General features: G+C 58.5%; 1 pseudogene across 1 annotated transcript in view; it reads right to left on the bottom strand.

The window, feature by feature from the left end:
- Nucleotides 1-20438, bottom strand: part of LOC149429324 (putative proline--tRNA ligase, mitochondrial) — a 44147-nt pseudogene extending 23709 nt beyond the window's left edge. The window contains exon 1 of the transcript XR_016310494.1: nucleotides 20350-20438. The product of XR_016310494.1 is annotated as a putative proline--tRNA ligase, mitochondrial (transcript). The remainder of the gene's footprint in view (nucleotides 1-20349) is intronic.
- Between the last annotated feature and the right edge of the window lie 7020 nt (nucleotides 20439-27458).

Genomic DNA, 27458 nt, shown 5'->3' with positions numbered 1-27458 from the left:
CTGCAGCCTAAGACACAAAGAAGGGTCCCAATTCCTGCACCCTCAGACCCCTAGCATGGTCCCGATGCCTACACCCCCAGACCCCATGTGGATCGCTATGGCTGCACCCTCAGACCCCTAGAAGGGTTCCAATGCCTGCACCCTCAGACCACACGTGGGTCCCGATGCCTGCACCCTCAGACCCAAAGAAGGGTCCCGATGCCTGCACCCTCAGACCCAAAGAAGGGTCCCGATGCCTGCACCCTCAGACCCAAAGAAGGGTCCCGATGCCTGCACCCTCAGACCCAAAGAAGGGTCCCGATGCCTGCACCCTCAGACCCAAAGAAGGGTCCCGATGCCTGCACCCTCAGACCCAAAGAAGGGTCCCGATGCCTGCACCCTCAGACCCAAAGAAGGGTCCCGATGCCTGCACCCTCAGACCCAAAGAAGGGTCCCGATGCCTGCACCCTCAGACCCAAAGAAGGGTCCCGATGCCTGCACCCTCAGACCCAAAGAAGGGTCCCGATGCCTGCACCCTCAGACCCAAAGAAGGGTCCCGATGCCTGCACCCTCAGACCCAAAGAAGGGTCCCGATGCCTGCACCCTCAGACCCAAAGAAGGGTCCCGATGCCTGCACCCTCAGACCCAAAGAAGGGTCCCGATGCCTGCACCCTAAGACCCAATAAAAGGTTCCGAAGCCTACACCCTCAGACCGCTGGAAAGGGTGACTCTTCGTGGGTCCTAATGCATGCACCCTCGGACCCCTAGAAGGGATCCAATGCCTGCACCCTCAGACCCCTAGAAGGGTCCCACTGCCAGAATCCTCAGACCACACGTGGGTCCCGATGCCTGCACCCTCAGACCCCTGGAAAGGTCCCGATGCCTGCACCCTCAGACCCAAAGAAGGTTCCCGATGCCTGCACCTTTAGACTTAAAGAAGGGTAACGATGCTTGCACCCTCAGACCCAAAGAAGGGTCCTAATACCTGCAGCCTCAGACCCAAAGAAGGGTCCCAATTCCTGCACCCTCAGACCCCTAGCATGTTCCCGATGTCTACACCCCCAGACCCCACGTGGATCTCTATGGCTGCACCCTCAGACCCCACGTGGGTCCCAATGCCTTCACCCTCAGACCCAAAGAAGGATCCAGATGCCTGCACCCTCAGACCCAAAGAAGGGTCCCGATGCCTGCACCCTCAGACCCAAAGAAGGGTCCAAATGCCTGCACCCTCAGACCCAAAGAAGGGTCCAAATGCCTGCACCCTCAGACCCAAAGAAGGGTCCAAATGCCTGCACTCTGAACCCAAAGAATGGTCCCAATGCCTGCACCCTAAGACCAAAAGAAGGGTCCCGATGCCTGCACCCTAAGACCCAAAGAAAGGTTCCGATGCCTACACCCTCAGACCGCTGGAAAGGTTCCGATGCCTGCACCCTAAGACCCAAAGAAGGGTACCGATGCTTGCACCCTCAGACCCAAAGAAGGGTCCCAATACCTGCAGCCTAAGACCCAAAGAAGGGTCCCAATTCCAGCACCCTCAGACCCCTAGCATGGTCCCAATGCCTACACCCCAAGACCCTACGTGGATCTCTATGGCTGCACCCTCAGACCCCACGTGGGTTTGAATGCCTTCAACCTCAGACCCCATGTAGGTCTCGAAGCCTGCACCCCCAGAACCCTAGAAGGGTGTCGAAGCAATCACCCTAAGACCACTAGAAGGGTGCCAATGCCAGTACCCTCAGACCGTACGTGGATCCCGATGCCTGCACCCTCAGACCCCTAGAAAGGCTCTGATGCCTGCACCCTCAGACCCCTAGAATGGTCTCGATGCCTGCACCATGAGACCCCACATGGGTCCTGATGCCTGCACCCTCACACCCAAAGAAGGGTCCCGATGCCACCATCCTCAGACCCCACATGGGTCCAGATGCCTGCACCAAAAGACCCAAAGAAGGGTCCCGATATCTGCACCCTCAGAACCAAAGAAAGGACCCGATGCCTGCATCCTCAGACCCAAAGAAGGGTCCCAATGCCTGCATATTCAGACCCAAAGAAGGGACTCGATGCCAACACCCTGAGACCCCAAAAAGGGTCCTGATGCCTGAACCATCAGACCCCACATGGGTCCAGATACCTGCACCATAAGACCCAAAGAAGGGTCCTGATATCTGCACCCTCAGAACCAAAGAAGGGTCTCGATGCCTGCACCCTCAGACCCCACGTGGGTCCCAATGCCTGCACCCCTAGAAAGGTCTCGATGCCTGCACCCTCAGACCACTAGAAAGGTACCAATGCCTGCACCTTCAGACCCCTAGAAGGGTCCCGATGCCTGCACCCTCAAACCCCTAGAAGGGTCCCGATGCCTGCACCCTCAGACCCCTAGAAGGGTCCTGATGCCTTCACCATCAGACCCCACATGGGTCCTGATGCCTGCACCCTCAGACCCCAATGGGTCCAGATGCCTGCACCATCAGACTCCAATGGGTCCAGATGCCTGCACCATAAGACCCAAAGAAGGGTCCCGATATATGCACCCTAAGAACCAAAAAAGGGTCGCGATGCCTGCATCCCCAGACCCAAAGAAGGGTCCCAATACCTGCACCCTCAGACCCCACGTGGGTCCCGATGCCTGCATCCTCAGACCCAAAGAAGGGTCCCAATGCCTGCACCCTCAGACCCAAAGAAGGGTCCCAATGCCTGCACCCTCAGACCAAAAGAAGGCTCCCAATGCCTGCACCCTCAGACGCAAAGATGGGTCCCAATGCCTGCACCCTCAGACCCAAAGAAGGGTACCGATGCCTGCACCCTAAGACCCAAAGAAGGGTCCAAATACCTGCACTCCAAGACCAAAAGAAGGGTCCCGATTCCTGCACCCTAAGACCCCTAGCAGGGTCCCGATGCTTACACCCCCAGATTCCATGTGCATCTCGATGCCTGCACCCTCAGACCCCTAGAGGGGTCCCAATGCCTGCACCCTCAGACCCAAAGAAGGGTCCCGATGCCTGCACCCTCGGACCCAAAGAAGGCTCCCGATGCCTGCACCCTCAGACGCAAAGATGGGTCCCAATACCTGCACCCTCAGACCTAAATGAGGGTCAAAATACCTGCACCCTAAGAACCAAAGAAGGGTCTTGATGCCTGCACCCTCAGACCCCAAGAAGGATCCCGAAGCCTGCACCCTCAGATCCCAAAAAGGGTCGTGATGCCTGCACCCTCAGACCCAAAGAAGGGTCCCGATGCCAGCATTCTCAGACCCCACATGGGTCAAGATGCCTGCACCATAAGACCCAAAGAAGGGTCCCGATATATGTACCCTAAGAACCAAAAAAGGGACCTGATGCCTGCATAATCAGACCCAAAGAAGGGTCCCAATGCCTGCATCCTCAGACCCAATGTGCATCCCGATGCCTTCACCCCCAGAACCCTAGAAGAGTCCCGATGCCTGCACCCTTAGACTCATCATGGGTCCCGATGCTTCAACCTCAGACCCCTAGAAGGGTCCCAATGCCTGCACCCTAAGACCTCTAGCAGGATCCCAATTCCTACACCCCCAAACCCCACGTGGGTACCGATGCCTGCACCCACAGACCCCTAGCAGGGTCCTAATGCCTACTTCCCAAGACCCAACGTGGGTACCGATGCCTGCACCCTCAGACCCCTAGAAGGGTCCCGATGCCTGCACCCTCAGACCCCTAGAAGGAACCTGAATCCTGCACTCTCAGACTCCACGTGTGTCCCGATGCCTGCATCCTCAGACCACTAGAAGGGTCTCGATGCCTGCACCCTCAGACCCAAAGAAAGGTCCCGATGCCTGCACCCTCAGACCCAAAGAAGGGTCTGGATGCCTGCACTCTCAGAGCCAAAGAAGGGTCCCGATGCCTGCACCCTAAGACCCAAGGAAGGGTACCGATGCTTGCATCCTCAGACTCATAGAAGGGTCACAATGCCTGCACCTTCAGACGCCATGTGGGTCATAATGCGTGCACCCACAGACCCCTAGAAGGGTCCTGATGCCTGCACCCCCGAGACTTAAAAATGGTCCCTATACATGCACCCTAAGACCACTAAAAGGGTACCGATGCCTGCACCCTATGACTCTTCGTGGGTCCTAATGCATGCACCCTCGGACCCCTAGAAGGGTCCCGATGACTGCACCCTCAGACCCAAAGAAGGGTAACGATGCTTGCACCCTCAGACCCAAAGAAGGGTCCTAATACCTGCAGCCTCAGACCCAAAGAAGGGTCCTAATACCTGCAGCCTCAGACCCAAAGAAGGGTCCTAATACCTGCAGCCTCAGACCCAAAGAAGGGTCCTAATACCTGCAGCCTCAGACCCAAAGAAGGGTCCCAATTCCTGCACCCTCAGACCCCTAGCATGTTCCCGATGTCTACACCCCCAGACCCCACGTGGATCTCTATGGCTGCACCCTCAGACCCCATGTGGGTCTCGAAGCCTGCACCCCCAGAACCCTAGAAGGGTCTCGAAGCCAGCACCCCCAGAACCCTAGAAGGGTCCTGATGCCTGCACCCCAAGACCCCACGTGGGTTCCGATGCCTGCACCCTCAGACCCCTAGAAAAGTCCCAATGCCTGCACCCTCAGATTCCTAGAAAGGTCCAAATGCTAGCACCCTCAGTCCGTACGTGGATCCCGATGCCTGCACCCTCAGACCCCTAAAAGGGTCCCGATGGCTGCACCCAAAGAAGGGTCCCGATGGCTGCACCCAAAGAAGGGTCCCGATGGCTGCACCCAAAGAAGGGTCCCGATGGCTGCACCCAAAGAAGGGTCCCGATGGCTGCACCCAAAGAAGGGTCCCGATGGCTGCACCCAAAGAAGGGTCCCGATGGCTGCACCCAAAGAAGGGTCCCGATGGCTGCACCCAAAGAAGGGTCCCGATGGCTGCACCCAAAGAAGGGTCCCGATGGCTGCACCCAAAGAAGGGTCCCGATGGCTGCACCCAAAGAAGGGTCCCGATGGCTGCACCCAAAGAAGGGTCCCGATGGCTGCACCCAAAGAAGGGTCCCGATGGCTGCACCCAAAGAAGGGTCCCGATGGCTGCACCCAAAGAAGGGTCCCGATGGCTGCACCCAAAGAAGGGTCCCGATGGCTGCACCCAAAGAAGGGTCCCGATGGCTGCACCCAAAGAAGGGTCCCGATGGCTGCACCCAAAGAAGGGTCCCGATGGCTGCACCCAAAGAAGGGTCCCGATGGCTGCACCCAAAGAAGGGTCCCGATGGCTGCACCCAAAGAAGGGTCCCGATGGCTGCACCCAAAGAAGGGTCCCGATGGCTGCACCCAAAGAAGGGTCCCGATGGCTGCACCCAAAGACCCAAAGAAGGGTCCCGATGGCTGCACCCAAAGACCCAAAGAAGGGTCCCGATGGCTGCACCCAAAGACCCAAAGAAGGGTCCCGATGGCTGCACCCAAAGACCCAAAGAAGGGTCCCGATGGCTGCACCCAAAGACCCAAAGAAGGGTCCCGATGGCTGCACCCAAAGACCCAAAGAAGGGTCCCGATGGCTGCACCCAAAGACCCAAAGAAGGGTCCCGATGGCTGCACCCAAAGACCCAAAGAAGGGTCCCGATGGCTGCACCCAAAGACCCAAAGAAGGGTCCCGATGGCTGCACCCAAAGACCCAAAGAAAGGTTCCGATGCCTACACCCTCAGACCGCTGGAAAGGTCCCGATGCCTACACCCTCAGACCGCTGGAAAGGTCCCGATGCCTACACCCTCAGACCGCTGGAAAGGTCCCGATGCCTACACCCTCAGACCGCTGGAAAGGTCCCGATGCCTACACCCTCAGACCGCTGGAAAGGTCCCGATGCCTACACCCTCAGACCGCTGGAAAGGTCCCGATGCCTGCACCCTCAGACCCAAATAAGGGGCCCGATGCCTGAACCCTCAGACCCAAATAAGGGTACCGATGCTTGCACCCTCAGACCCAAAGAAGGGTCCCAATACCTGCAGCCTAAGACCCAAAGAAGGGTCCCAATTCCTGTACCCTCAGACCCCTAGCGGTCCCGATGCCTACACCCCCAGACCCCATGTGGATCTCTATGGCTGCACCCTCAGACCCCACGTGGGTTCCAATGCCTTCAACCTCAGACCCTATGTGGGTCTCGAAGCCTGCACCCCCAGAACCCTAGAAGGGTCTCGAAGACTGCACCCTCAGACCACTAGAAAGATCCCGATGTCTGCACCCTCAGACTCCTCTTGGGTTCCGATGCCTACACCCTCAGACCCCTAGTAGGGTCCCGATGCCTACACCCCCAGACCTTACGTGGGTTCCGATGCCTGCACCCTCAGACCCCTAGAAGAGTCCCAATGCCTGCACCCTCAGATTTCTAGAAGGGTCCCAAAGCCAGCACTCTCAGACCGTACGTGGATCCCAATGCCTGCACCCTCAGACCCTTAGAAGGGTTCTGATGCCTGCACCCTCAGACCCCTAGAAGGGTCACGATGCCTGCACCCTCAGACCCCTAGAAGGGTCTCGATGCCTGCACCATCAGACCACACGTGGGTTCTGATTCCTGCACCCTCAGACCCAATGTGGGTCCTGATTCCTGCACCTTCAGACCCCACATGGGTCAAGATGCCTGCACCATAAGACCCAAAGAAGGGTCCCGAGATCTGCACCCTCAGAACCAAAGAAGGGTCTCGATGCCTGCACCCTCAGACCCCTAGAAGGGTCCCAAAGCCTGCACCCTCAGACCCCTAGAACGGTCCTGATGCCTGCCCCCTCAGACCCCTAGAAGGGTCCTGATGCCTGCACCATCAGACCCCACTTGGGTCCTGATGCCTGCACCCTCAGACCCCCATGGGTCCAGATGCTTGCACCATAAGACCCACAGAATGGTCCAGATATATAGAACCCTAAGAACCAAATAAGGGTCACAATGCCTGCATCCTCAGACCCAAAGAAGGGTCCCAATACCTGCACCCTCAGACCCCACGTGGGTCCTGATGCCTGCACTCGTAGACCCAAAGAAGGGTTCCGAAGCATGCACCCTCAATCCCAAATGAGGGTTCAAAATACCTGCACCCTCAGATCCCAAAAAGGGTCCCGATGCCTGCACCATCAGACCCCAAAGAAGGGTCCCGATGCCAGCATCCTCAGACCCCACATGGGTCCAGATGCCTGCACCAAAAGACCAAAAGAAGGGTCCCGATGCCTGCATCCTCAGACCCAATGTGGGGTCCCGAAGCCTGCATCCTCAGACCCAATGTGGGGTCCCGAAGCCTGCATCCTCAGACCCAATGTGGGGTCCCGAAGCCTGCATCCTCAGACCCAATGTGGGGTCCCGAAGCCTGCATCCTCAGACCCAATGTGGGGTCCCGATGCCTGCATCCTCAGACCCAATGTGGGGTCCCGATGCCTGCATCCTCAGACCCAATGTGGGGTCCCGATGCCTGCATCCTCAGACCCAATGTGGGGTCCCGATGCCTGCATCCTCAGACCCAATGTGGGGTCCCGATGCCTGCATCCTCAGACCCAATGTGGGGTCCCGATGCCTGCATCCTCAGACCCAATGTGGGGTCCCGATGCCTGCATCCTCAGACCCAATGTGGGGTCCCGATGCCTGCATCCTCAGACCCAATGTGGGGTCCCGATGCCTGCATCCTCAGACCCAATGTGGGGTCCCGATGCCTGCATCCTCAGACCCAATGTGGGGTCCCGATGCCTGCATCCTCAGACCCAATGTGGGGTCCCGATGCCTGCATCCTCAGACCCAATGTGGGGTCCCGATGCCTGCATCCTCAGACCCAATGTGGGGTCCCGATGCCTGCATCCTCAGACCCAATGTGGGGTCCCGATGCCTGCATCCTCAGACCCAATGTGGGGTCCCGATGCCTGCATCCTCAGACCCAATGTGGGGTCCCGATGCCTGCATCCTCAGACCCAATGTGGGGTCCCGATGCCTGCATCCTCAGACCCAATGTGGGGTCCCGATGCCTGCATCCTCAGACCCAATGTGGGGTCCCGATGCCTGCATCCTCAGACCCAATGTGGGGTCCCGATGCCTGCATCCTCAGACCCAATGTGGGGTCCCGATGCCTGCATCCTCAGACCCAATGTGGGGTCCCGATGCCTGCATCCTCAGACCCAATGTGGGGTCCCGATGCCTGCATCCTCAGACCCAATGTGGGGTCCCGATGCCTGCATCCTCAGACCCAATGTGGGGTCCCGATGCCTGCATCCTCAGACCCAATGTGGGGTCCCGATGCCTGCATCCTCAGACCCAATGTGGGGTCCCGATGCCTGCATCCTCAGACCCAATGTGGGGTCCCGATGCCTGCATCCTCAGACCCAATGTGGGGTCCCGATGCCTGCATCCTCAGACCCAATGTGGGGTCCCGATGCCTGCATCCTCAGACCCAATGTGGGGTCCCGATGCCTGCATCCTCAGACCCAATGTGGGGTCCCGATGCCTGCATCCTCAGACCCAATGTGGGGTCCCGATGCCTGCATCCTCAGACCCAATGTGGGGTCCCGATGCCTGCATCCTCAGACCCAATGTGGGGTCCCGATGCCTGCATCCTCAGACCCAATGTGGGGTCCCGATGCCTGCATCCTCAGACCCAATGTGGGGTCCCGATGCCTGCATCCTCAGACCCAATGTGGGGTCCCGATGCCTGCATCCTCAGACCCAATGTGGGGTCCCGATGCCTGCATCCTCAGACCCAATGTGGGGTCCCGATGCCTGCATCCTCAGACCCAATGTGGGGTCCCGATGCCTGCATCCTCAGACCCAATGTGGGGTCCCGATGCCTGCATCCTCAGACCCAATGTGGGGTCCCGATGCCTGCATCCTCAGACCCAATGTGGGGTCCCGATGCCTGCATCCTCAGACCCAATGTGGGGTCCCGATGCCTGCATCCTCAGACCCAATGTGGGGTCCCGATGCCTGCATCCTCAGACCCAATGTGGGGTCCCGATGCCTGCATCCTCAGACCCAATGTGGGGTCCCGATGCCTGCATCCTCAGACCCAATGTGGGGTCCCGATGCCTGCATCCTCAGACCCAATGTGGGGTCCCGATGCCTGCATCCTCAGACCCAATGTGGGGTCCCGATGCCTGCATCCTCAGACCCAATGTGGGGTCCCGATGCCTGCATCCTCAGACCCAATGTGGGGTCCCGATGCCTGCATCCTCAGACCCAATGTGGGGTCCCGATGCCTGCATCCTCAGACCCAATGTGGGGTCCCGATGCCTGCATCCTCAGACCCAATGTGGGGTCCCGATGCCTGCATCCTCAGACCCAATGTGGGGTCCCGATGCCTGCATCCTCAGACCCAATGTGGGGTCCCGATGCCTGCATCCTCAGACCCAATGTGGGGTCCCGATGCCTGCATCCTCAGACCCAATGTGGGGTCCCGATGCCTGCATCCTCAGACCCAATGTGGGGTCCCGATGCCTGCATCCTCAGACCCAATGTGGGGTCCCGATGCCTGCATCCTCAGACCCAATGTGGGGTCCCGATGCCTGCATCCTCAGACCCAATGTGGGGTCCCGATGCCTGCATCCTCAGACCCAATGTGGGGTCCCGATGCCTGCATCCTCAGACCCAATGTGGGGTCCCGATGCCTGCATCCTCAGACCCAATGTGGGGTCCCGATGCCTGCATCCTCAGACCCAATGTGGGGTCCCGATGCCTGCATCCTCAGACCCAATGTGGGGTCCCGATGCCTGCATCCTCAGACCCAATGTGGGGTCCCGATGCCTGCATCCTCAGACCCAATGTGGGGTCCCGATGCCTGCATCCTCAGACCCAATGTGGGGTCCCGATGCCTGCATCCTCAGACCCAATGTGGGGTCCCGATGCCTGCATCCTCAGACCCAATGTGGGGTCCCGATGCCTGCATCCTCAGACCCAATGTGGGGTCCCGATGCCTGCATCCTCAGACCCAATGTGGGGTCCCGATGCCTGCATCCTCAGACCCAATGTGGGGTCCCGATGCCTGCATCCTCAGACCCAATGTGGGGTCCCGATGCCTGCATCCTCAGACCCAATGTGGGGTCCCGATGCCTGCATCCTCAGACCCAATGTGGGGTCCCGATGCCTGCATCCTCAGACCCAATGTGGGGTCCCGATGCCTGCATCCTCAGACCCAATGTGGGGTCCCGATGCCTGCATCCTCAGACCCAATGTGGGGTCCCGATGCCTGCATCCTCAGACCCAATGTGGGGTCCCGATGCCTGCATCCTCAGACCCAATGTGGGGTCCCGATGCCTGCATCCTCAGACCCAATGTGGGGTCCCGATGCCTGCATCCTCAGACCCAATGTGGGGTCCCGATGCCTGCATCCTCAGACCCAATGTGGGGTCCCGATGCCTGCATCCTCAGACCCAATGTGGGGTCCCGATGCCTGCATCCTCAGACCCAATGTGGGGTCCCGATGCCTGCATCCTCAGACCCAATGTGGGGTCCCGATGCCTGCATCCTCAGACCCAATGTGGGGTCCCGATGCCTGCATCCTCAGACCCAATGTGGGGTCCCGATGCCTGCATCCTCAGACCCAATGTGGGGTCCCGATGCCTGCATCCTCAGACCCAATGTGGGGTCCCGATGCCTGCATCCTCAGACCCAATGTGGGGTCCCGATGCCTGCATCCTCAGACCCAATGTGGGGTCCCGATGCCTGCATCCTCAGACCCAATGTGGGGTCCCGATGCCTGCATCCTCAGACCCAATGTGGGGTCCCGATGCCTGCATCCTCAGACCCAATGTGGGGTCCCGATGCCTGCATCCTCAGACCCAATGTGGGGTCCCGATGCCTGCATCCTCAGACCCAATGTGGGGTCCCGATGCCTGCATCCTCAGACCCAATGTGGGGTCCCGATGCCTGCATCCTCAGACCCAATGTGGGGTCCCGATGCCTGCATCCTCAGACCCAATGTGGGGTCCCGATGCCTGCATCCTCAGACCCAATGTGGGGTCCCGATGCCTGCATCCTCAGACCCAATGTGGGGTCCCGATGCCTGCATCCTCAGACCCAATGTGGGGTCCCGATGCCTGCATCCTCAGACCCAATGTGGGGTCCCGATGCCTGCATCCTCAGACCCAATGTGGGGTCCCGATGCCTGCATCCTCAGACCCAATGTGGGGTCCCGATGCCTGCATCCTCAGACCCAATGTGGGGTCCCGATGCCTGCATCCTCAGACCCAATGTGGGGTCCCGATGCCTGCATCCTCAGACCCAATGTGGGGTCCCGATGCCTGCATCCTCAGACCCAATGTGGGGTCCCGATGCCTGCATCCTCAGACCCAATGTGGGGTCCCGATGCCTGCATCCTCAGACCCAATGTGGGGTCCCGATGCCTGCATCCTCAGACCCAATGTGGGGTCCCGATGCCTGCATCCTCAGACCCAATGTGGGGTCCCGATGCCTGCATCCTCAGACCCAATGTGGGGTCCCGATGCCTGCATCCTCAGACCCAATGTGGGGTCCCGATGCCTGCATCCTCAGACCCAATGTGGGGTCCCGATGCCTGCATCCTCAGACCCAATGTGGGGTCCCGATGCCTGCATCCTCAGACCCAATGTGGGGTCCCGATGCCTGCATCCTCAGACCCAATGTGGGGTCCCGATGCCTGCATCCTCAGACCCAATGTGGGGTCCCGATGCCTGCATCCTCAGACCCAATGTGGGGTCCCGATGCCTGCATCCTCAGACCCAATGTGGGGTCCCGATGCCTGCATCCTCAGACCCAATGTGGGGTCCCGATGCCTGCATCCTCAGACCCAATGTGGGGTCCCGATGCCTGCATCCTCAGACCCAATGTGGGGTCCCGATGCCTGCATCCTCAGACCCAATGTGGGGTCCCGATGCCTGCATCCTCAGACCCAATGTGGGGTCCCGATGCCTGCATCCTCAGACCCAATGTGGGGTCCCGATGCCTGCATCCTCAGACCCAATGTGGGGTCCCGATGCCTGCATCCTCAGACCCAATGTGGGGTCCCGATGCCTGCATCCTCAGACCCAATGTGGGGTCCCGATGCCTGCATCCTCAGACCCAATGTGGGGTCCCGATGCCAGCATCCTCAGACCCAATGTGGGGTCCCGATGCCAGCATCCTCAGACCCAATGTGGGGTCCCGATGCCAGCATCCTCAGACCCAATGTGGGGTCCCGATGCCTGCATCCTCAGACCCAATGTGGGGTCCCGATGCCTGCATCCTCAGACCCAATGTGGGGTCCCGATGCCTGCATCCTCAGACCCAATGTGGGGTCCCGATGCCTGCATCCTCAGACCCAATGTGGGGTCCCGATGCCTGCATCCTCAGACCCAATGTGGGGTCCCGATGCCTGCATCCTCAGACCCAATGTGGGGTCCCGATGCCTGCATCCTCAGACCCAATGTGGGGTCCCGATGCCTGCATCCTCAGACCCAATGTGGGGTCCCGATGCCTGCATCCTCAGACCCAATGTGGGGTCCCGATGCCTGCATCCTCAGACCCAATGTGGGGTCCCGATGCCTGCATCCTCAGACCCAATGTGGGGTCCCGATGCCTGCATCCTCAGACCCAATGTGGGGTCCCGATGCCTGCATCCTCAGACCCAATGTGGGGTCCCGATGCCTGCATCCTCAGACCCAATGTGGGGTCCCGATGCCTGCATCCTCAGACCCAATGTGGGGTCCCGATGCCTGCATCCTCAGACCCAATGTGGGGTCCCGATGCCTGCATCCTCAGACCCAATGTGGGGTCCCGATGCCTGCATCCTCAGACCCAATGTGGGGTCCCGATGCCTGCATCCTCAGACCCAATGTGGGGTCCCGATGCCTGCATCCTCAGACCCAATGTGGGGTCCCGATGCCTGCATCCTCAGACCCAATGTGGGGTCCCGATGCCTGCATCCTCAGACCCAATGTGGGTCCCGATGCCTGCACCCCCAGAATCCTAGAACAGTCCCGATGTATGCACTCTCAGACCCAAAGAAAGGTCCCAATGCCTGCATCCTCAGACCCCACGTGGGTCCCAATGCCTGCACCCTCAGACCCCTAGAAGAGTCACGATGCCTGCACCCTAGGACCCCTAGAAAGGTCCCGTAGCCTGCACCCTCAGACCCAAAGAAGGGTCCCGAAGCCTGCACCCTCAGACCCAAAGAAGGGTCCCGAAGCCTGCACCCTCAGACCCAAAGAAGGGTCCCGATGCCTGCACCCTCAGACCCAAAGAAGGGTCCCGATGCCTGCACCCTCAGACCCCTAGAAGGGTCCCGATGCCTGCACCCTCAGACCCCTAGAAGGGTCCCGATGCCTGCACCCTCAGACCCCTAGAAGGGTCCCGATGCCTGCACTCTGAACCCAAAGAAGGGTCCCGATGGCTGCACCCTAAGACCCAAAGAAGGGTCCCGATGGCTGCACCCTAAGACCCAAAGAAGGGTCCCGATGGCTGCACCCTAAGACCCAAAGAAGGGTCCCGATGGCTGCACCCTAAGACCCAAAGAAGGGTCCCGATGGCTGCACCCTAAGACCCAAAGAAGGGTCCCGATGGCTGCACCCTAAGACCCAAAGAAGGGTCCCGATGGCTGCACCCTAAGACCCAAAGAAGGGTCCCGATGGCTGCACCCTAAGACCCAAAGAAGGGTCCCGATGGCTGCACCCTAAGACCCAAAGAAGGGTCCCGATGGCTGCACCCTAAGACCCAAAGAAGGGTCCCGATGGCTGCACCCTAAGACCCAAAGAAGGGTCCCGATGGCTGCACCCTAAGACCCAAAGAAGGGTCCCGATGGCTGCACCCTAAGACCCAAAGAAGGGTCCCGATGGCTGCACCCTAAGACCCAAAGAAGGGTCCCGATGGCTGCACCCTAAGACCCAAAGAAAGGTTCCGATGCCTACACCCTCAGACCGCTGGAAAGGTCCCGATGCCTACACCCTCAGACCGCTGGAAAGGTCCCGATGCCTACACCCTCAGACCGCTGGAAAGGTCCCGATGCCTACACCCTCAGACCGCTGGAAAGGGCCCGATGCCTACACCCTCAGACCGCTGGAAAGGGCCCGATGCCTACACCCTCAGACCGCTGGAAAGGGCCCGATGCCTGCACCCTCAGACCCAAATAAGGGGCCCGATGCCTGCACCCTCAGACCCAAATAAGGGTACCGATGCTTGCACCCTCAGACCCAAAGAAGGGTCCCAATACCTGCAGCCTAAGACCCAAAGAAGGGTCCCAATTCCTGTACCCTCAGACCCCTAGCGGTCCCGATGCCTACACCCCCAGACCCCATGTGGATCTCTATGGCTGCACCCTCAGACCCCACGTGGGTTCCAATGCCTTCAACCTCAGACCCTATGTGGGTCTCGAAGCCTGCACCCCCAGAACCCTAGAAGGGTCTCGAAGACTGCACCCTCAGACCACTAGAAAAATCCCGATGTCTGCACCCTCAGACTCCTCTTGGGTCCCGATGCCTACACCCCCAGACCCTACGTGGGTTCCGATGCCTGCACCCTCAGACCCCTAGAAGAGTCCCAATGCCTGCACCCTCAGATTTCTAGAAGGGTCCCAAAGCCAGCACTCTCAGACCGTACGTGGATCCCAATGCCTGCACCCTCAGACCCTTAGAAGGGTTCTGATGCCTGCACCCTCAGACCCCTAGAAGGGTCACGATGCCTGCACCCTCAGACCCCTAGAAGGGTCTCGATGCCTGCACCATCAGACCACACGTGGGTTCTGATTCCTGCACCCTCAGACCCAATGTGGGTCCTGATTCCTGCACCTTCAGACCCCACATGGGTCAAGATGCCTGCACCATAAGACCCAAAGAAGGGTCCCGAGATCTGCACCCTCAGAACCAAAGAAGGGTCTCGATGCCTGCACCCTCAGACCCCTAGAAGGGTCCCAAAGCCTGCACCCTCAGACCCCTAGAACGGTCCTGATGCCTGCCCCCTCAGACCCCTAGAAGGGTCCTGATGCCTGCACCATCAGACCCCACTTGGGTCCTGATGCCTGCACCATCAGACCCCACTTGGGTCCTGATGCCTGCACCCTCAGACCCCCATGGGTCCAGATGCTTGCACCATAAGACCCACAGAAGGGTCCAGATATATAGAACCCTAAGAACCAAATAAGGGTCACAATGCCTGCATCCTCAGACCCAAAGAAGGGTCCCAATACCTGCACCCTCAGACCCCACGTGGGTCCTGATGCCTGCACTCGTAGACCCAAAGAAGGGTCCCGATGCCTGCACCCTAAAACCCAAAGAAGGGTCCCGATCCTGCACCCTCAGACCCCAAGCAGGGTCCCGATGCCTACTCCCCCATACTCCATGTGGATATCGATGCCTGCACCCTCAGACCCCTAGAAGGGTCCAGATGCCTGCACCCTCAGACCCAAAGAAAGGTCCCGATGCCTGCACCCTCAAACCCAAAGAAGGGTCCCGATGCCTGCACCCTCAGACGCAAAGATGGGTCCCAATGCTTGCACCCTAAGACCCAAATGAGGTCAAAATACCTGCACCCTAAGAACCAAAGAAGTGTCTTGATGCCTGCACCCTCAGACCCCAAGAAGGATCCCGAAGCCTGCACCCTCAGATCCCAAAAATGGTCCTGATGCCTGCACCCTCACACCCAAAGAAGGGTCCCGATGCCAGCATCCTCAGACCCCACATGGGTCCAGATGCCTGCACCATAAGACCCAAAGAAGGGTCCCGATATATGCACCCTAAGAACCAAAGAAGGGACCTGATGCCTGAATAATCAGACCCAAAGAAGGGGCCCGATGCCTGCACCCCCAGAACCCTAGAAGAGTCCAGATGCCTGCACCCTTAGAATCCTCATGGGTACCGATACCTGCACCCTCAGAACCCTAGAAGGGTCCCAATGCCTGCACCCTAAGACCCCTAGCAGGGTCCTAATGCCTAGATCCCCAGACCCAACGTGGGAACCGATGCCTGCACCCTATGACCCCTAGAAGGGTCCCAATGCCTGCACCCTAGGACCCCTAGAAGGGTCCCGTAGCCTGCACCCTCAGACCCAAAGCAGGATCTCGATGCCTGCACCCTCAGACCCAAAGAAGGGTCCCGATGCCTGCACCCTCAGACCCAAAGATGGGTCCCGATGTCTGCACCCTCAGACCCAAAGATGGGTCCCGATGTCTGCACCCTCAGACCCCACGTGGGTCCCAATGCCTGCACGCTAAGACCCAAGGAAGGGTACCGATGCCTGCACCCTCAGACCCCTAGATGGGTCCCGATGCCTGCACCCTCAGACTCCACGTGGGTCCCAATGCCTGCACACCCAGAACCCTAGAAAGGTCTCGATGCCTGCACCCTCAGACCACTAGAAGGATCCCGATGCCTGCACCCTCAGACCACTAGAAGGGTACCAATGCCTGCACCCTCAGACCACTAGAAGGGTCTCAATGCCTGCACCATCAGACCCCTATAAGGGTCCTCATGCCTGCACTCTCAAACCCCTAGAAGGGTCCTGATGCCTGCACCATCAGACCAGACATGGGTCCAGATGCCTGCACCATAAGACCCAAAGAAGGGTCCCGATATATGCACCCTAAGAACCAAAGAAGGGTCCCAATACCTGCACCCTCAGACCCAATGTGGGTCCTGATGCCTGCGCCCTCAGACCCAAAGAAGGGTCCCGATGCCTGCACCCTCAGACCCAATGTGGGTCCCGATGCCTGCAATCCCAGAACCCTAGAAAAGTACCGATGCAAGCACCCTCAGACCCCTAGAAGGGTCCCGACGCCTGCAACCTCAGACCCCACGTGGGTACCGATTCCTGCACCCTCAGAGCCATGGAAAGGTCCCGATCCCTCACCCTAAGACCCAAAGAAGGTTCCCGATGCCTGCATCATCAGACCCAAATGAGGGTCCAAAATACCTGCACCCTCAGACCCAAAGAAGGGTTCCGAAGCCTGCACCCTCAATCCCAAATGAGGGTTCAAAATACCTGCACCCTCAGATCCCAAAAAGGGTCCCGATGCCTGCACCATCAGACCCCACATGGGACCTGATGCCTGCACCACATGACCCAAAGAAGGGTCCCGATGCCAGCATCCTCAGACCCCACATGGGTCCAGATGCCTGCACCAAAAGAAGGGACCCGATGCCTGCATCCTAAGACCCAAAGAAGGGTCCCGATGCCTGCATCCTCAGACCCAATGTGGGTCCCGATGCCTGCATCCTCAGACCCAATGTGGGTCCCGATGCCTGCATCCTCAGACCCAATGTGGGTCCCGATGCCTGCATCCTCAGACCCAATGTGGGTCCCGATGCCTGCATCCTCAGACCCAATGTGGGTCCCGATGCCTGCATCCTCAGACCCAATGTGGGTCCCGATGCCTGCATCCTCAGACCCAATGTGGGTCCCGATGCCTGCATCCTCAGACCCAATGTGGGTCCCGATGCCTGCATCCTCAGACCCAATGTGGGTCCCGATGCCTGCATCCTCAGACCCAATGTGGGTCCCGATGCCTGCATCCTCAGACCCAATGTGGGTCCCGATGCCAGCATCCTCAGACCCAATGTGGGTCCCGATGCCAGCATCCTCAGACCCAATGTGGGTCCCGATGCCTGCATCCTCAGACCCAATGTGGGTCCCGATGCCTGCATCCTCAGACCCAATGTGGGTCCCGATGCCTGCATCCTCAGACCCAATGTGGGTCCCGATGCCTGCACCCCCAGAATCCTAGAACAGTCCCGATGTCTGCACTCTCAGACCCAAAGAAAGGTCCCAATGCCTGCACCCTCAGACCCCTAGAAGAGTCACGATGCCTGCACCCTAGGACCCCTAGAAAGGTCCCGTAGCCTGCACCCTCAGACCCAAAGAAGGGTCCCGAAGCCTGCACCCTCAGACCCAAAGAAGGGTCCCGATGCCTACACGCTAAGACCCAAGGAAAGGTACCAAAGCCTGCACCATCAGACCCCTAGAAGGTTCCCGATGCCTGCACCCTCAGACCCCACGTGGGTCCCGATGCCCGCATCCTCAGACCCAATGTGGGTCCCGATGCCTGCACCCCCAGAATCCTAGAACAGTCCCGATGTCTGCACTCTCAGACCCAAAGAAAGGTCCCAATGCCTGCATCCTCAGACCCCACGTGGGTCCCAATGCCTGCACCCTCAGACCCAAAGAAGAGTCACGATGCCTGCACCCTAGGACCCCTAGAAAGGTCCCGTAGCCTGCACCCTCAGACCCAAAGAAGGGTCCCGAAGCCTGCACCCTCAGACCCAAAGAAGGGTCCAGATGCCTACACGCTAAGACCCAAGGAAAGGTACCAAAGCCTGCACCATCAGACCCCTAGAAGGTTCCCGATGCCTGCACCCTCAGACCCCACGTGGGTCCCAATGCCTGCACCCTAAGACCCCATGTGGGTCCCGATGTCTGCACACCCAGAACCCTAGAAAGGTCTCAATGCCTGCACCCTCAGACCATTAGAAGGGTCCGGATGCCTGCACCCTCAGACCACTAGAAGGGTACCAATGCTTGCACTTTCAGACGCCTAGAAGGGTCCCGATGCCTGCACCCTCAGATCCCTAGAAGGGTCCTGATGCCTGCACCCTCAGACCCCACATGGGACCCGATACCTGCACCCACAGACCCAAAGGAGGGTCTCAAAGCCTGCACCCCCAGAACCCTAGAAGGGTCTCGAAGCCTGCACCCTCAGAACCCTAGAAGGGTCCTGATGCCTGCACCCTCAGACTCCTCTTGGGTCCCGATGCCTACACCCTCAGACCCCTAGTAGGGTCCCGATGCCTACACCCCCAGACCCTACGTGGGATCCGATGCCTGCACCCTAAGACCCCTAGAAGAGTCCCAATGCCTGCACCCTCAGAGTTCTAGAAGGGTCCCAATGCCAGCACCCTCAGACCGTACGTGGATCCCGATGCCTGCACCCTCAGACCCCTAGAAGGGTTCTGATGCCTGCACCCTCAGACCCCTAGAAGGGTCTCGATGCCTGCACCCTCAGACCCAAAGAAGGATCCCGAAGCCTGCACCCTCAGATCCCACATGGGTCCTGATGCCTGCACCCTCAGACCCAAAGAAGGGTCCCGATGCCAGCATCCTCAGACCCCACATGGGTCCAGATGCCTGCACCATAAGACCCAAAGAAGGGTCCCGATATATGCACCCTAAGAGCCAAAGAAGGGACCCGATGCCTGCAAAATCAGACCCAAAGAAGGGTCCCAATACCTGCATCCTCAGACCCAATGTTGGTCCCGATGCCTGTACCCCCAGAACCCTAGAAGGGTCCCGATGCCTGCACCCTCAGACCACTAGAAGGGTCCCTAGGCCTGTACCCTCAGACCCCTAGAAGGGTCCCAATGCCTGCACTCTAAGACACAAAGAAGGGTCCCGATGCCTGCCCTCTCAGACCCAAAGAAGGGTCCCAATGCCTACACCTTCAGACCAAAAGAAGGGTCCCGAGAGAGCTCTGTGCGATGCCTGCACGCTCAGGCCCCGAGAGGGGTCTGTGCGATGACGGCACCCACTGGCCCCGAGAGGGGTCTGTGCGATGCCTGCACTCTCAGGCCCCGAGAGGGGTCTGTGCGACGCCCGCACGCTCAGGCCCCGAGAGGGGTCTGTGCGATGCCTGCACGCTCATGCCTTGGGTAGAGAACGCACACACCATCCTACCTGCGCTGCCATTCACTGGGTCCCGGCTGGCACTTGGTGATCACCGCTAAAGGTGAGAGGGGAGAGATCTGTGTGTAAACAACATAGATCTTTCTCCTGTCAGCATGGACATGAAGCATGTTCCCCTAGTGAAACAGCACAGTGCAGGAGCAACAGGATACAACTGATTGGCCCAGATGTTAGCCCCTTCCTGCCCAGTGTCATTATCACAATGTCAGCGCTTTTTATTACCACCGATCACAGTGTTGGTATCTCTGGGTTTGTCAGTGGCCATTAGTTCCCACCCAGCGTCAGAATGCCCACCGCAGTTCCGCTAGAAGTTGCTGATCGCTGCAATTACTAGTATAAAAAAAAAATAATAATTCCAGTATCTGTACTGCCATTTGCTATAACTTTCATGTAAACCAATACATTTACACCTAGTGGGATTTTATAGCAAAACACATGCAGCAGAATATTTTTTGGCCTAAATGTATGAAATTTGACTTTTTACATTTTTTTTATTGAATGTATTTTATAGCAAAAAGTCAAAAAAAAAAATTTCCCCAAAATTGACGGTCTTCTTTGTTTATAGCACTGATTACAGGGAAATGCAATTGCTGGCGTAGCGGCAAGATGAGTCCCAATGAAGATGTGTCTCCGAGCGAGCGTCGGCTATTGATCTGCGGCATCAGCTTCAGCGGTGCGTGTACTCAGCAGTGCAGCCTAAAAGGGGTTAACTGTGGCAGTTCTGTGCTATGGATGGCGATCGGCTACTTCTGCAGAAAACAGTGACATGGGGATACTCACCTCTGCCACTACAAACAGGTGCCTGAGCGCCGCCATGGTGGAAACCGAGGTGACCGGGAAGTAGAAAGGAGGGCAGCCTATCACATCTGTTTATGGAGCTGAAAGCCACGCCCCCTAAAATGTTCAATGGGAGGACATAGGGATGCCGCCCTAAGGCTTTGCCGCACCGCCCCCATGCACTGCTGCCACGCCCCCGTTTTCTGATTGGTAGTCTCCGCCCATCTCATTTACATAAATGTCGCAAAGGATTGTGGGTATGCCGGTGTATGATCCGGGGGTGAAGGCTGAGCGGTTGTGTGTCATGTATGAGTATGGTATTCGGTGTAGGAGGTATACATCTACACATACATCAGAGCAGACATGTCTAGGAATAAAGGGAATGAGATTGATGGGCTCTCAGCTCTCCGTGAGCTGAACCTCACAGATTGTGGAGCACTATATAAAGAGTCGGAACACTATAGAATTAAGGTGAGGAGAGAGTCTCTACTAGGTTCCGTACATATGTCATTCCCACTTGCAGATGTGGGGGGTCATTCTGTCTACTCTGTCTGCTGAGGGGTCTTGAGCAAAAAGCTAATCACCACATGTATAAAATTGAGGAGTGCGGCTAGCCAGGTTCGCCCTCCCAGTCTGATCCTGCCCATTGGGTGGTGTGGCATATGTCAGCATAAGGAACTTGGTAGAGAGGGGCCTAGGATGTCTCTCCTCACCATATGTTTTATGTTGCCACGGTATGTGAGCGTGCTAAACGACCCAATTCAGAGTACTCTCTCCTCCTCTCCGCCACGGCCCGCGGGGGCGCTACACGACCCAATTAAGACCACTTGGGGGGGGAGGCAGAGGCATGGGGGGACAGTGACATGGGGAGGACAGTGGCATTGGTGGGAGCGATGACATGTGGGGGGGGTCAGTGACATGGGGGGCCATAACATGGGGGTGGGGCAGTGACATGGGTGGGCATGACATGTGGATGACAGTGACATGTGGGGGGGGCAGTAACGTGAGGGGGGAATGACATGGGGTGGACAGTGACATGTGGGGGGAGGAGAGGGGGGCGTGACATGAGGAGGAAAGTGATATGGGGAGGACAGTGACACGAGAGTGGGAAGTGACATGGGGAGGACAGTGACATGTGCGGGGGGTCAGTGACATAGGGGGGCCGTGACATGGGGAGGCCACTGATGTGGGGGGGTTCAATGACATAGGGGGGCATAACATGTGGGGGTGCAGTGACATGTGGGGATATGACAGGTCACTGCCCCCCCAATGTCACTGTCCTCCCCATGTCACTGCCCCCCAAATGTTACTGTCCTCCCCATGTGAGGCCCCCCATGTCACTGCCCCCTTTATGTCACTGTACTCTCCATGTCAGTGCCCCCACTCATATCACTGTCCTCCCCATGTCACTGCTCCCCCCTCACGTTACTGTCCTCCCCATGTCACTGTCCTCCCTATGTCAGTGCCCCCCATGTCACTGTCCTCCCCATGTCATGTCCCCCCTCCAATGTCACTGCCCCCCCACATGTCACTGTCCTCCCCATGTCATGCCCCCCCCCCATGTCACTGTCCTCCCCATGTCAGTGCCCCCCCATGTCATGGCCAACCCCAATGCCACTGTTCTCCCCATATCACTGCCCCCCCCCAATGTCACTGTCCTCCCCCAGTCATGGCCCACCCCAATGCTACTGTCCTCCCCATATCACTGTCCCCCCAATGTCACTGTCCTCCCCATGTCATTGCCCCCCCATGTCACTGTCCTCCACAATATCACTGTGCTCCCCATGTCACTACTCCCCAAATGTCACTGTCCTCCCCATGTCACTGCGCCCCCAATGTCACTGACCTCCCCCATGTCAGTGCCCCCCCATGTCACTGTCCTCCATTTCACGGCCCACCCCAATGCCACTGTCCTCCCCATGTCACTGCCCCCCAATGTCACTGACCTCCCCCAGTCATGGCCCACCCCAATGCCACTGTCCTCCCCATATCACTGTCCCCCCAATGTCACTGCCCCCTCCCCATGTCACTGTCCTCCACAATATCACTGTCCTCCCCATGTCACTACTCCCCAAATGTCACTGTCCTCCCCATGTGAGGCCCCCAAAGTCACTGCCCCCCTTCATGTCACTGTCCTCTCCATGTCATGGCCCCCACCAATGCCCCACTGTCCCCCCAATGTCACTGTCTTCCCCATGTTACTGCCCCCCCCAATGTCACTGTCCTCCCCATGTCACTGCCTCTCAAATGTCACTGTCCTCCCCATGTCATGCCCCCCATGTCACTGCCCCCTTCATGTCACTGTCCTCTCCATGTCACGCCCCCCATCCTCCCCCCACATGTCACTGTCCTCCCCTTGTCTTTTTTCCCCTCTCATATCACTTGCACCCCACATGTCACTGCCCTCCGCATGTCATGCTCCCCCCATGTCACTGCCCCACCCCCATGTTATGGCCCCGCCATGTCACTTACCCCCCAAGTCACTGTCCTCTCCATGTCATGGCCCCCACCAATGCCACTGTCCTCCCCATGTCACTGCCCCCCCAATTTCAATGTACTCCCCATGCCACTGCCCCCCATGTCACTTACCCCCCCAAATGTCACTGTCCTCCCCATGTCACTGACCCCCCCCCCCCACATGTCACTGTCCTCCCCATGTCACTGACCCCACCAAATGTCACTGTCCTCCCCATGTCAGTTTCCTCCCCATGTCATGCCCCCCCCCTGTCCTCGCCCCACATGTCACTGTCCTCCCCATGTCACTGTCCTCCCCATGTCAGTGCCCCCCATGTCACTGTCCTCCCCATGTCATGCCCCCCATGTCACTGTCCTCCCCATGTCACTGCCCCCCAATGTCACTGACCTCCCCCAGTCATGGCCCACCCCAATGCCACTGTCCTCCCCATATCACTGTCCCCCCAATGTCACTGTCCTCCCCATGTCACTGCCCCCTCCCCATGTCACTGTCCTCCACAATATCACTGTCCTCCCCATGTCACTACTCCTCAAATGTCACTGTCCTCCCCATGTGAGGCCCCCAAAGTCACTGCCCCCCTTCATGTCACTGTCCTCTCCATGTCATGGCCCCCACCAATGCCCCACTGTCCCCCCCAATGTCACTGTCCTCCCCATGTCACTGCCTCTCAAATGTCACTGTCCTCCCCATGTGAGGCCCCCCATGTTACTGCCCCCTTCATGTCACTGTCCTCTCCATGTCAGTGTCCCCCTCATGTCACTGACCTCCCCCATTTCACTGCCCCCCCCAATGTCACTGTCCTCCCCATGTCACTGCCTCTCAAATGTCACTGTCCTCCCCATGTGAGGCCCCCCATGTCACTGCCCCCTTCATGTCACTGTCCTCTCCATGTCAGCGCCCCCCTCATGTCACTGACCTCCCCCATGTCACTGCCCCCCCCCCCAATGTCACTGTCCTCCCCATATCAGTGCCCCCCCTCATGTCACTGTCCTCCCCATGTCAGCCCCCCCAGGTCAATGTCCCCCATGTCACTGTCTCCCCATGTCACTGACCCCCCACATGTCACTGTCCTCCCCATGTCACGGCCCCCCCATGTCACTGACCCCCCCCACATGTCACTGTCTTCCCCATGTCACTTCCCCCTCTCGTGTCACTCTCCTCCCATGTCACTGACCCCACCACATGTCACTGTCCTCCCCATGTCATGCCCCCCTGTCCTCCCCCCACATGTCACTGTCCTTCCCATGTCACGCCCCCCATCCTCCCCCCACATGTCACTGTCCTCCCCTTGTCATTCCCCCCCTCATGTCACTGCCCCCCCACATGTCACTGCCCTCCGCATGTCATGCTCCCCCCTTGTCACTGCCCCACCCCCATGTCACTGACCCCCACAAGTCACTGTCCTCTCCATGCCATGGCCCCCACCAATGCCACTGTCCTCCCCATGTCACTGCCCCCCCAATTTCAATGTACTCCCCCATGCCACTGCCTCCCCATGTCACTTACCCCCCCCAAATGTCACTGTCCTCCCCATGTCACTGTCCTCCCCATGTCACTGACCCCCCCACATGTCACTGTCCTCCCCATGTCACTGACCCCACCACATCACTGTCCTCCCCATGTCACTGACCCCACCATGTGGCACTGTCCTCCCCATGTCACTGACCCCACCAAATGTCACTGTCCTCCCCATGTCACTTTCCTTCCCATGTCACGCCCCCCCTGTCCTCCCCCCACATGTCACTGTCCTCCCCATGTCACGCCCCCCCTGTCCTCCCCCCACGTCACTGTCCTCCCCATGTCACGCCCCCCCGTCCTCCCCCCACATGTCACTGTCCTCCCCATGTCATTCACCCCCCCATGTCACTGGCCCCCCACATGTCACTGTCCTCCGCATGTCATGCCCCCCCATGTCACGGCCCCCCCACACATGTTATGGCCCCCACATGTCACTGATCCCCCCACATGTCACCCCCCATGTCACTGTCCTCCCCACATGTGACTTTACTTCCCATGTCACAATCCCCCTCCCCTATGTAACTGTCCTCTCTCCGATCCTTGATGCTCCCCAATACGCAGCCTAGAACCATCTTGCGGGAGCATCGTCGGCTCCTAGTGATCCGAGGGATCAGACTCAGCGGTGCGTGTAAGTGTAATCCAGCCTAAAAGGGGTTAACTGTGGCAGCTCCGTGCTACAGACCGCGATCGGCTTCTTATGCCTAAAACCGGGACATGCGCAGTCGCTTCATGGGAGACAGATCTTCATGGGAGACAGATCTTGCCGCTACAGGTTCTCGGCTGCACTTTCCTCACACTGTCAGAGCATGAGGAAAGTACTGCCGAGAACTGGCAGTTGTCAGAGCAGGGATCGGCAACGATCATCAGGGCAGTGATGATCAGTGCCCTGATGATCAGTGCCCAGCAGTGCCAACCACTAGTTTTGCCTAGCAGTGCCACCTACCTGTGCCCAGCAGAGCCACCTACCTGTGCCTATCAGTGCAGCCTCGCAGTGCCATCAGTCTGTGCTGCCAGTCAGTGCCCAGCAATTGCACCAGTCAATGCCCAGCAGTGCTGCCAGTCAGTGCCAACTATCCGTACCCATGTCTCATGCCAGAGACAAAGGCTGCGCTCTCGAGAGCGTGGCCCGTGTCAAGGGGGCGTGCCTTATCGCCCCGGCAATGATGCTCGATCCCCCCTCGGGACAGGGTGCTGTGCGGGGTCTGTGCTGAGGCCAGACCCCACAGCCAAGACCCTGTTGAGCACCTGCAAGCCTGTGTTGATCCCCTGCGCTCGGGAGAAGTGCTGTGTGGGGTCTGCGCTGAGGCCAGACCCCACAGCTAGGACTCCCGCTGCTGTCCCTGGCAAGCTGGCCGCTGTGAGGGCCCCTGTCTACTAATCGCTGCAGGCCCTGGAAAGCTGGCCACTGCGAGGGTCCCTGTCTACTGACCGCTGCTGTCCCTGGAAAGCTGGCCGCTGCGAGGGTCCCTGTCTACTGATCGGTGCTGTCCCTGGAAAGTTGGCCGCTTTGAGGGCCCCTTCCTGCTAATCGCTGCTGTTCCTGGAAAGCTGGTCGTTGTGAGGGCCCCTGTAAGGGATCCGGGTATGACCAGAGATGTGTGGACTGACACAGGGAACAGCAGGCTTCAGGAATGATGTAATAGTAATATAATTTTTTAAGAGCTGCACAAATATTCAAAAACGCACAGTGCAAACAAAAACCAAACCTTCAACTAATATCAATATGTTCAAGAACACAGGCGTAGTCAGGGCTGGAGAGGTGGAGTGGTCAGGCAGGCCGGGTCAGGAACAATCGGGCAGATATGGCACAGAGGGGCAGGCAAACAGACAGTCAAAAAGGAGAGCTAGGTCATCAACAGGCGGGCAGCGTGGTACAGAATCAGTAGGAAAAGCCAAAGTCAGGAGCAGAGCAGAGTACAGTTGTGGTCAGAATCGAGCAGGAGAGTCAAGCAGGTAGAAGACAGGATACAGGTTCAGGGCTCATGGGAAAACACCAAGGCACTGATTGCAGGCCTGGTACTGCTTAAATACACCTCTTGCAATCAGCCTCAGGTGATGGCTTGATTGCAGGAGTGAGATCCTGGCTGCTGAAAAGCACCTGCTGGTGAGAACTGATACTGCAGCCCACACGGCAGGTGAGCCCATCAGCACCACCAGCAGTGAGTCTTTTCCTGAGAGAGGTTGTGCTGGTGAGCTCCAGGAAGGCCCGAGAAGCCTGGGGCTAAAGTGCTCTGCTCAAGACCAGGGAGGATGGCGGATCCTGGGCTTGGGCCCAGCGTTGATATGCCCCTGGAGTTCCGCAGAGTCCCCGTGAGCCTGATGTTGTCCCTAGAAAGCTGTGTTGGAGCTGTGCTGAGGTCAGACCCCACAGCCAAGGTCCCGCTGAATCCCCGTTAGCCTGATGTTGTCCCTAGAAAGCTGTGTTGGAGCTGTGCTGAGGTCAGACCCCACAGCCAAGGTCCCGCTGAGTCCCCGTGAGCCTTATGTTGTCCCCAGAAAGCTGTGTGGGAGCTCTGCTGAGGCCAGACCCCATAGCCAAGGTTCTGCTGAGCCCCTGTGAGCCTGATGTTGTCCCTAGAAAGCTGTGTGGGAGCTGTGCTGACCCCACAGCCAAGGTCCTGCTGAGTCCCCGGGAGCCGGATGTTGTCCCTAGAAAGCTGTGTGGGAGCTGTGCTGAGGCCAGACCCCATAGCCAACATCCCGCTGAGTCCCCGTGAGCCTGATGTTGTCCCTAGAAAGCTATGTGGAAGCTATGCTGAGGTCAGACCCCTAGCCAAAGTCCCGCTGAGTCCCCATGAGCCAGATGTTGTCCCTAGAGAGCTGTGTGGGAGCTGTGCTGAAAGTCCCGCTGAGTCCCCGTGAGCCCGCTTACCGTGAGTGTCCGTACAAGCCGTATGTTGTGGAGTGCCATGAACTGTTCTGATTGAGTGCCTTTCATAGTTCAATAAAGCTTTGTGTGTTTACCATCTTCTTTGTGCATTCTGTCCTGCCTACGCTTCTGTTCCATGTACACTATGTCTTTTACAGACAGTTGAGTTTACAGTCGCTTTTTTAAATGCAGCAAACTTGCGTTCAGGAGTAGATTTTATTAGCGTTTCAAATGCTTGTAAACGTGGCT

This window comes from Staurois parvus, unplaced genomic scaffold (assembly GCF_062004578.1).
Source record: "Staurois parvus isolate SC_StPar_1 unplaced genomic scaffold, SC_StPar_1.0 ptg002753l, whole genome shotgun sequence".
Lineage (NCBI taxonomy): Eukaryota > Metazoa > Chordata > Amphibia > Anura > Ranidae > Staurois > Staurois parvus.
The sequence above is the reverse complement of the archived record's forward strand: the minus strand, read 5'-3'. Positions and strand labels throughout refer to the sequence as shown.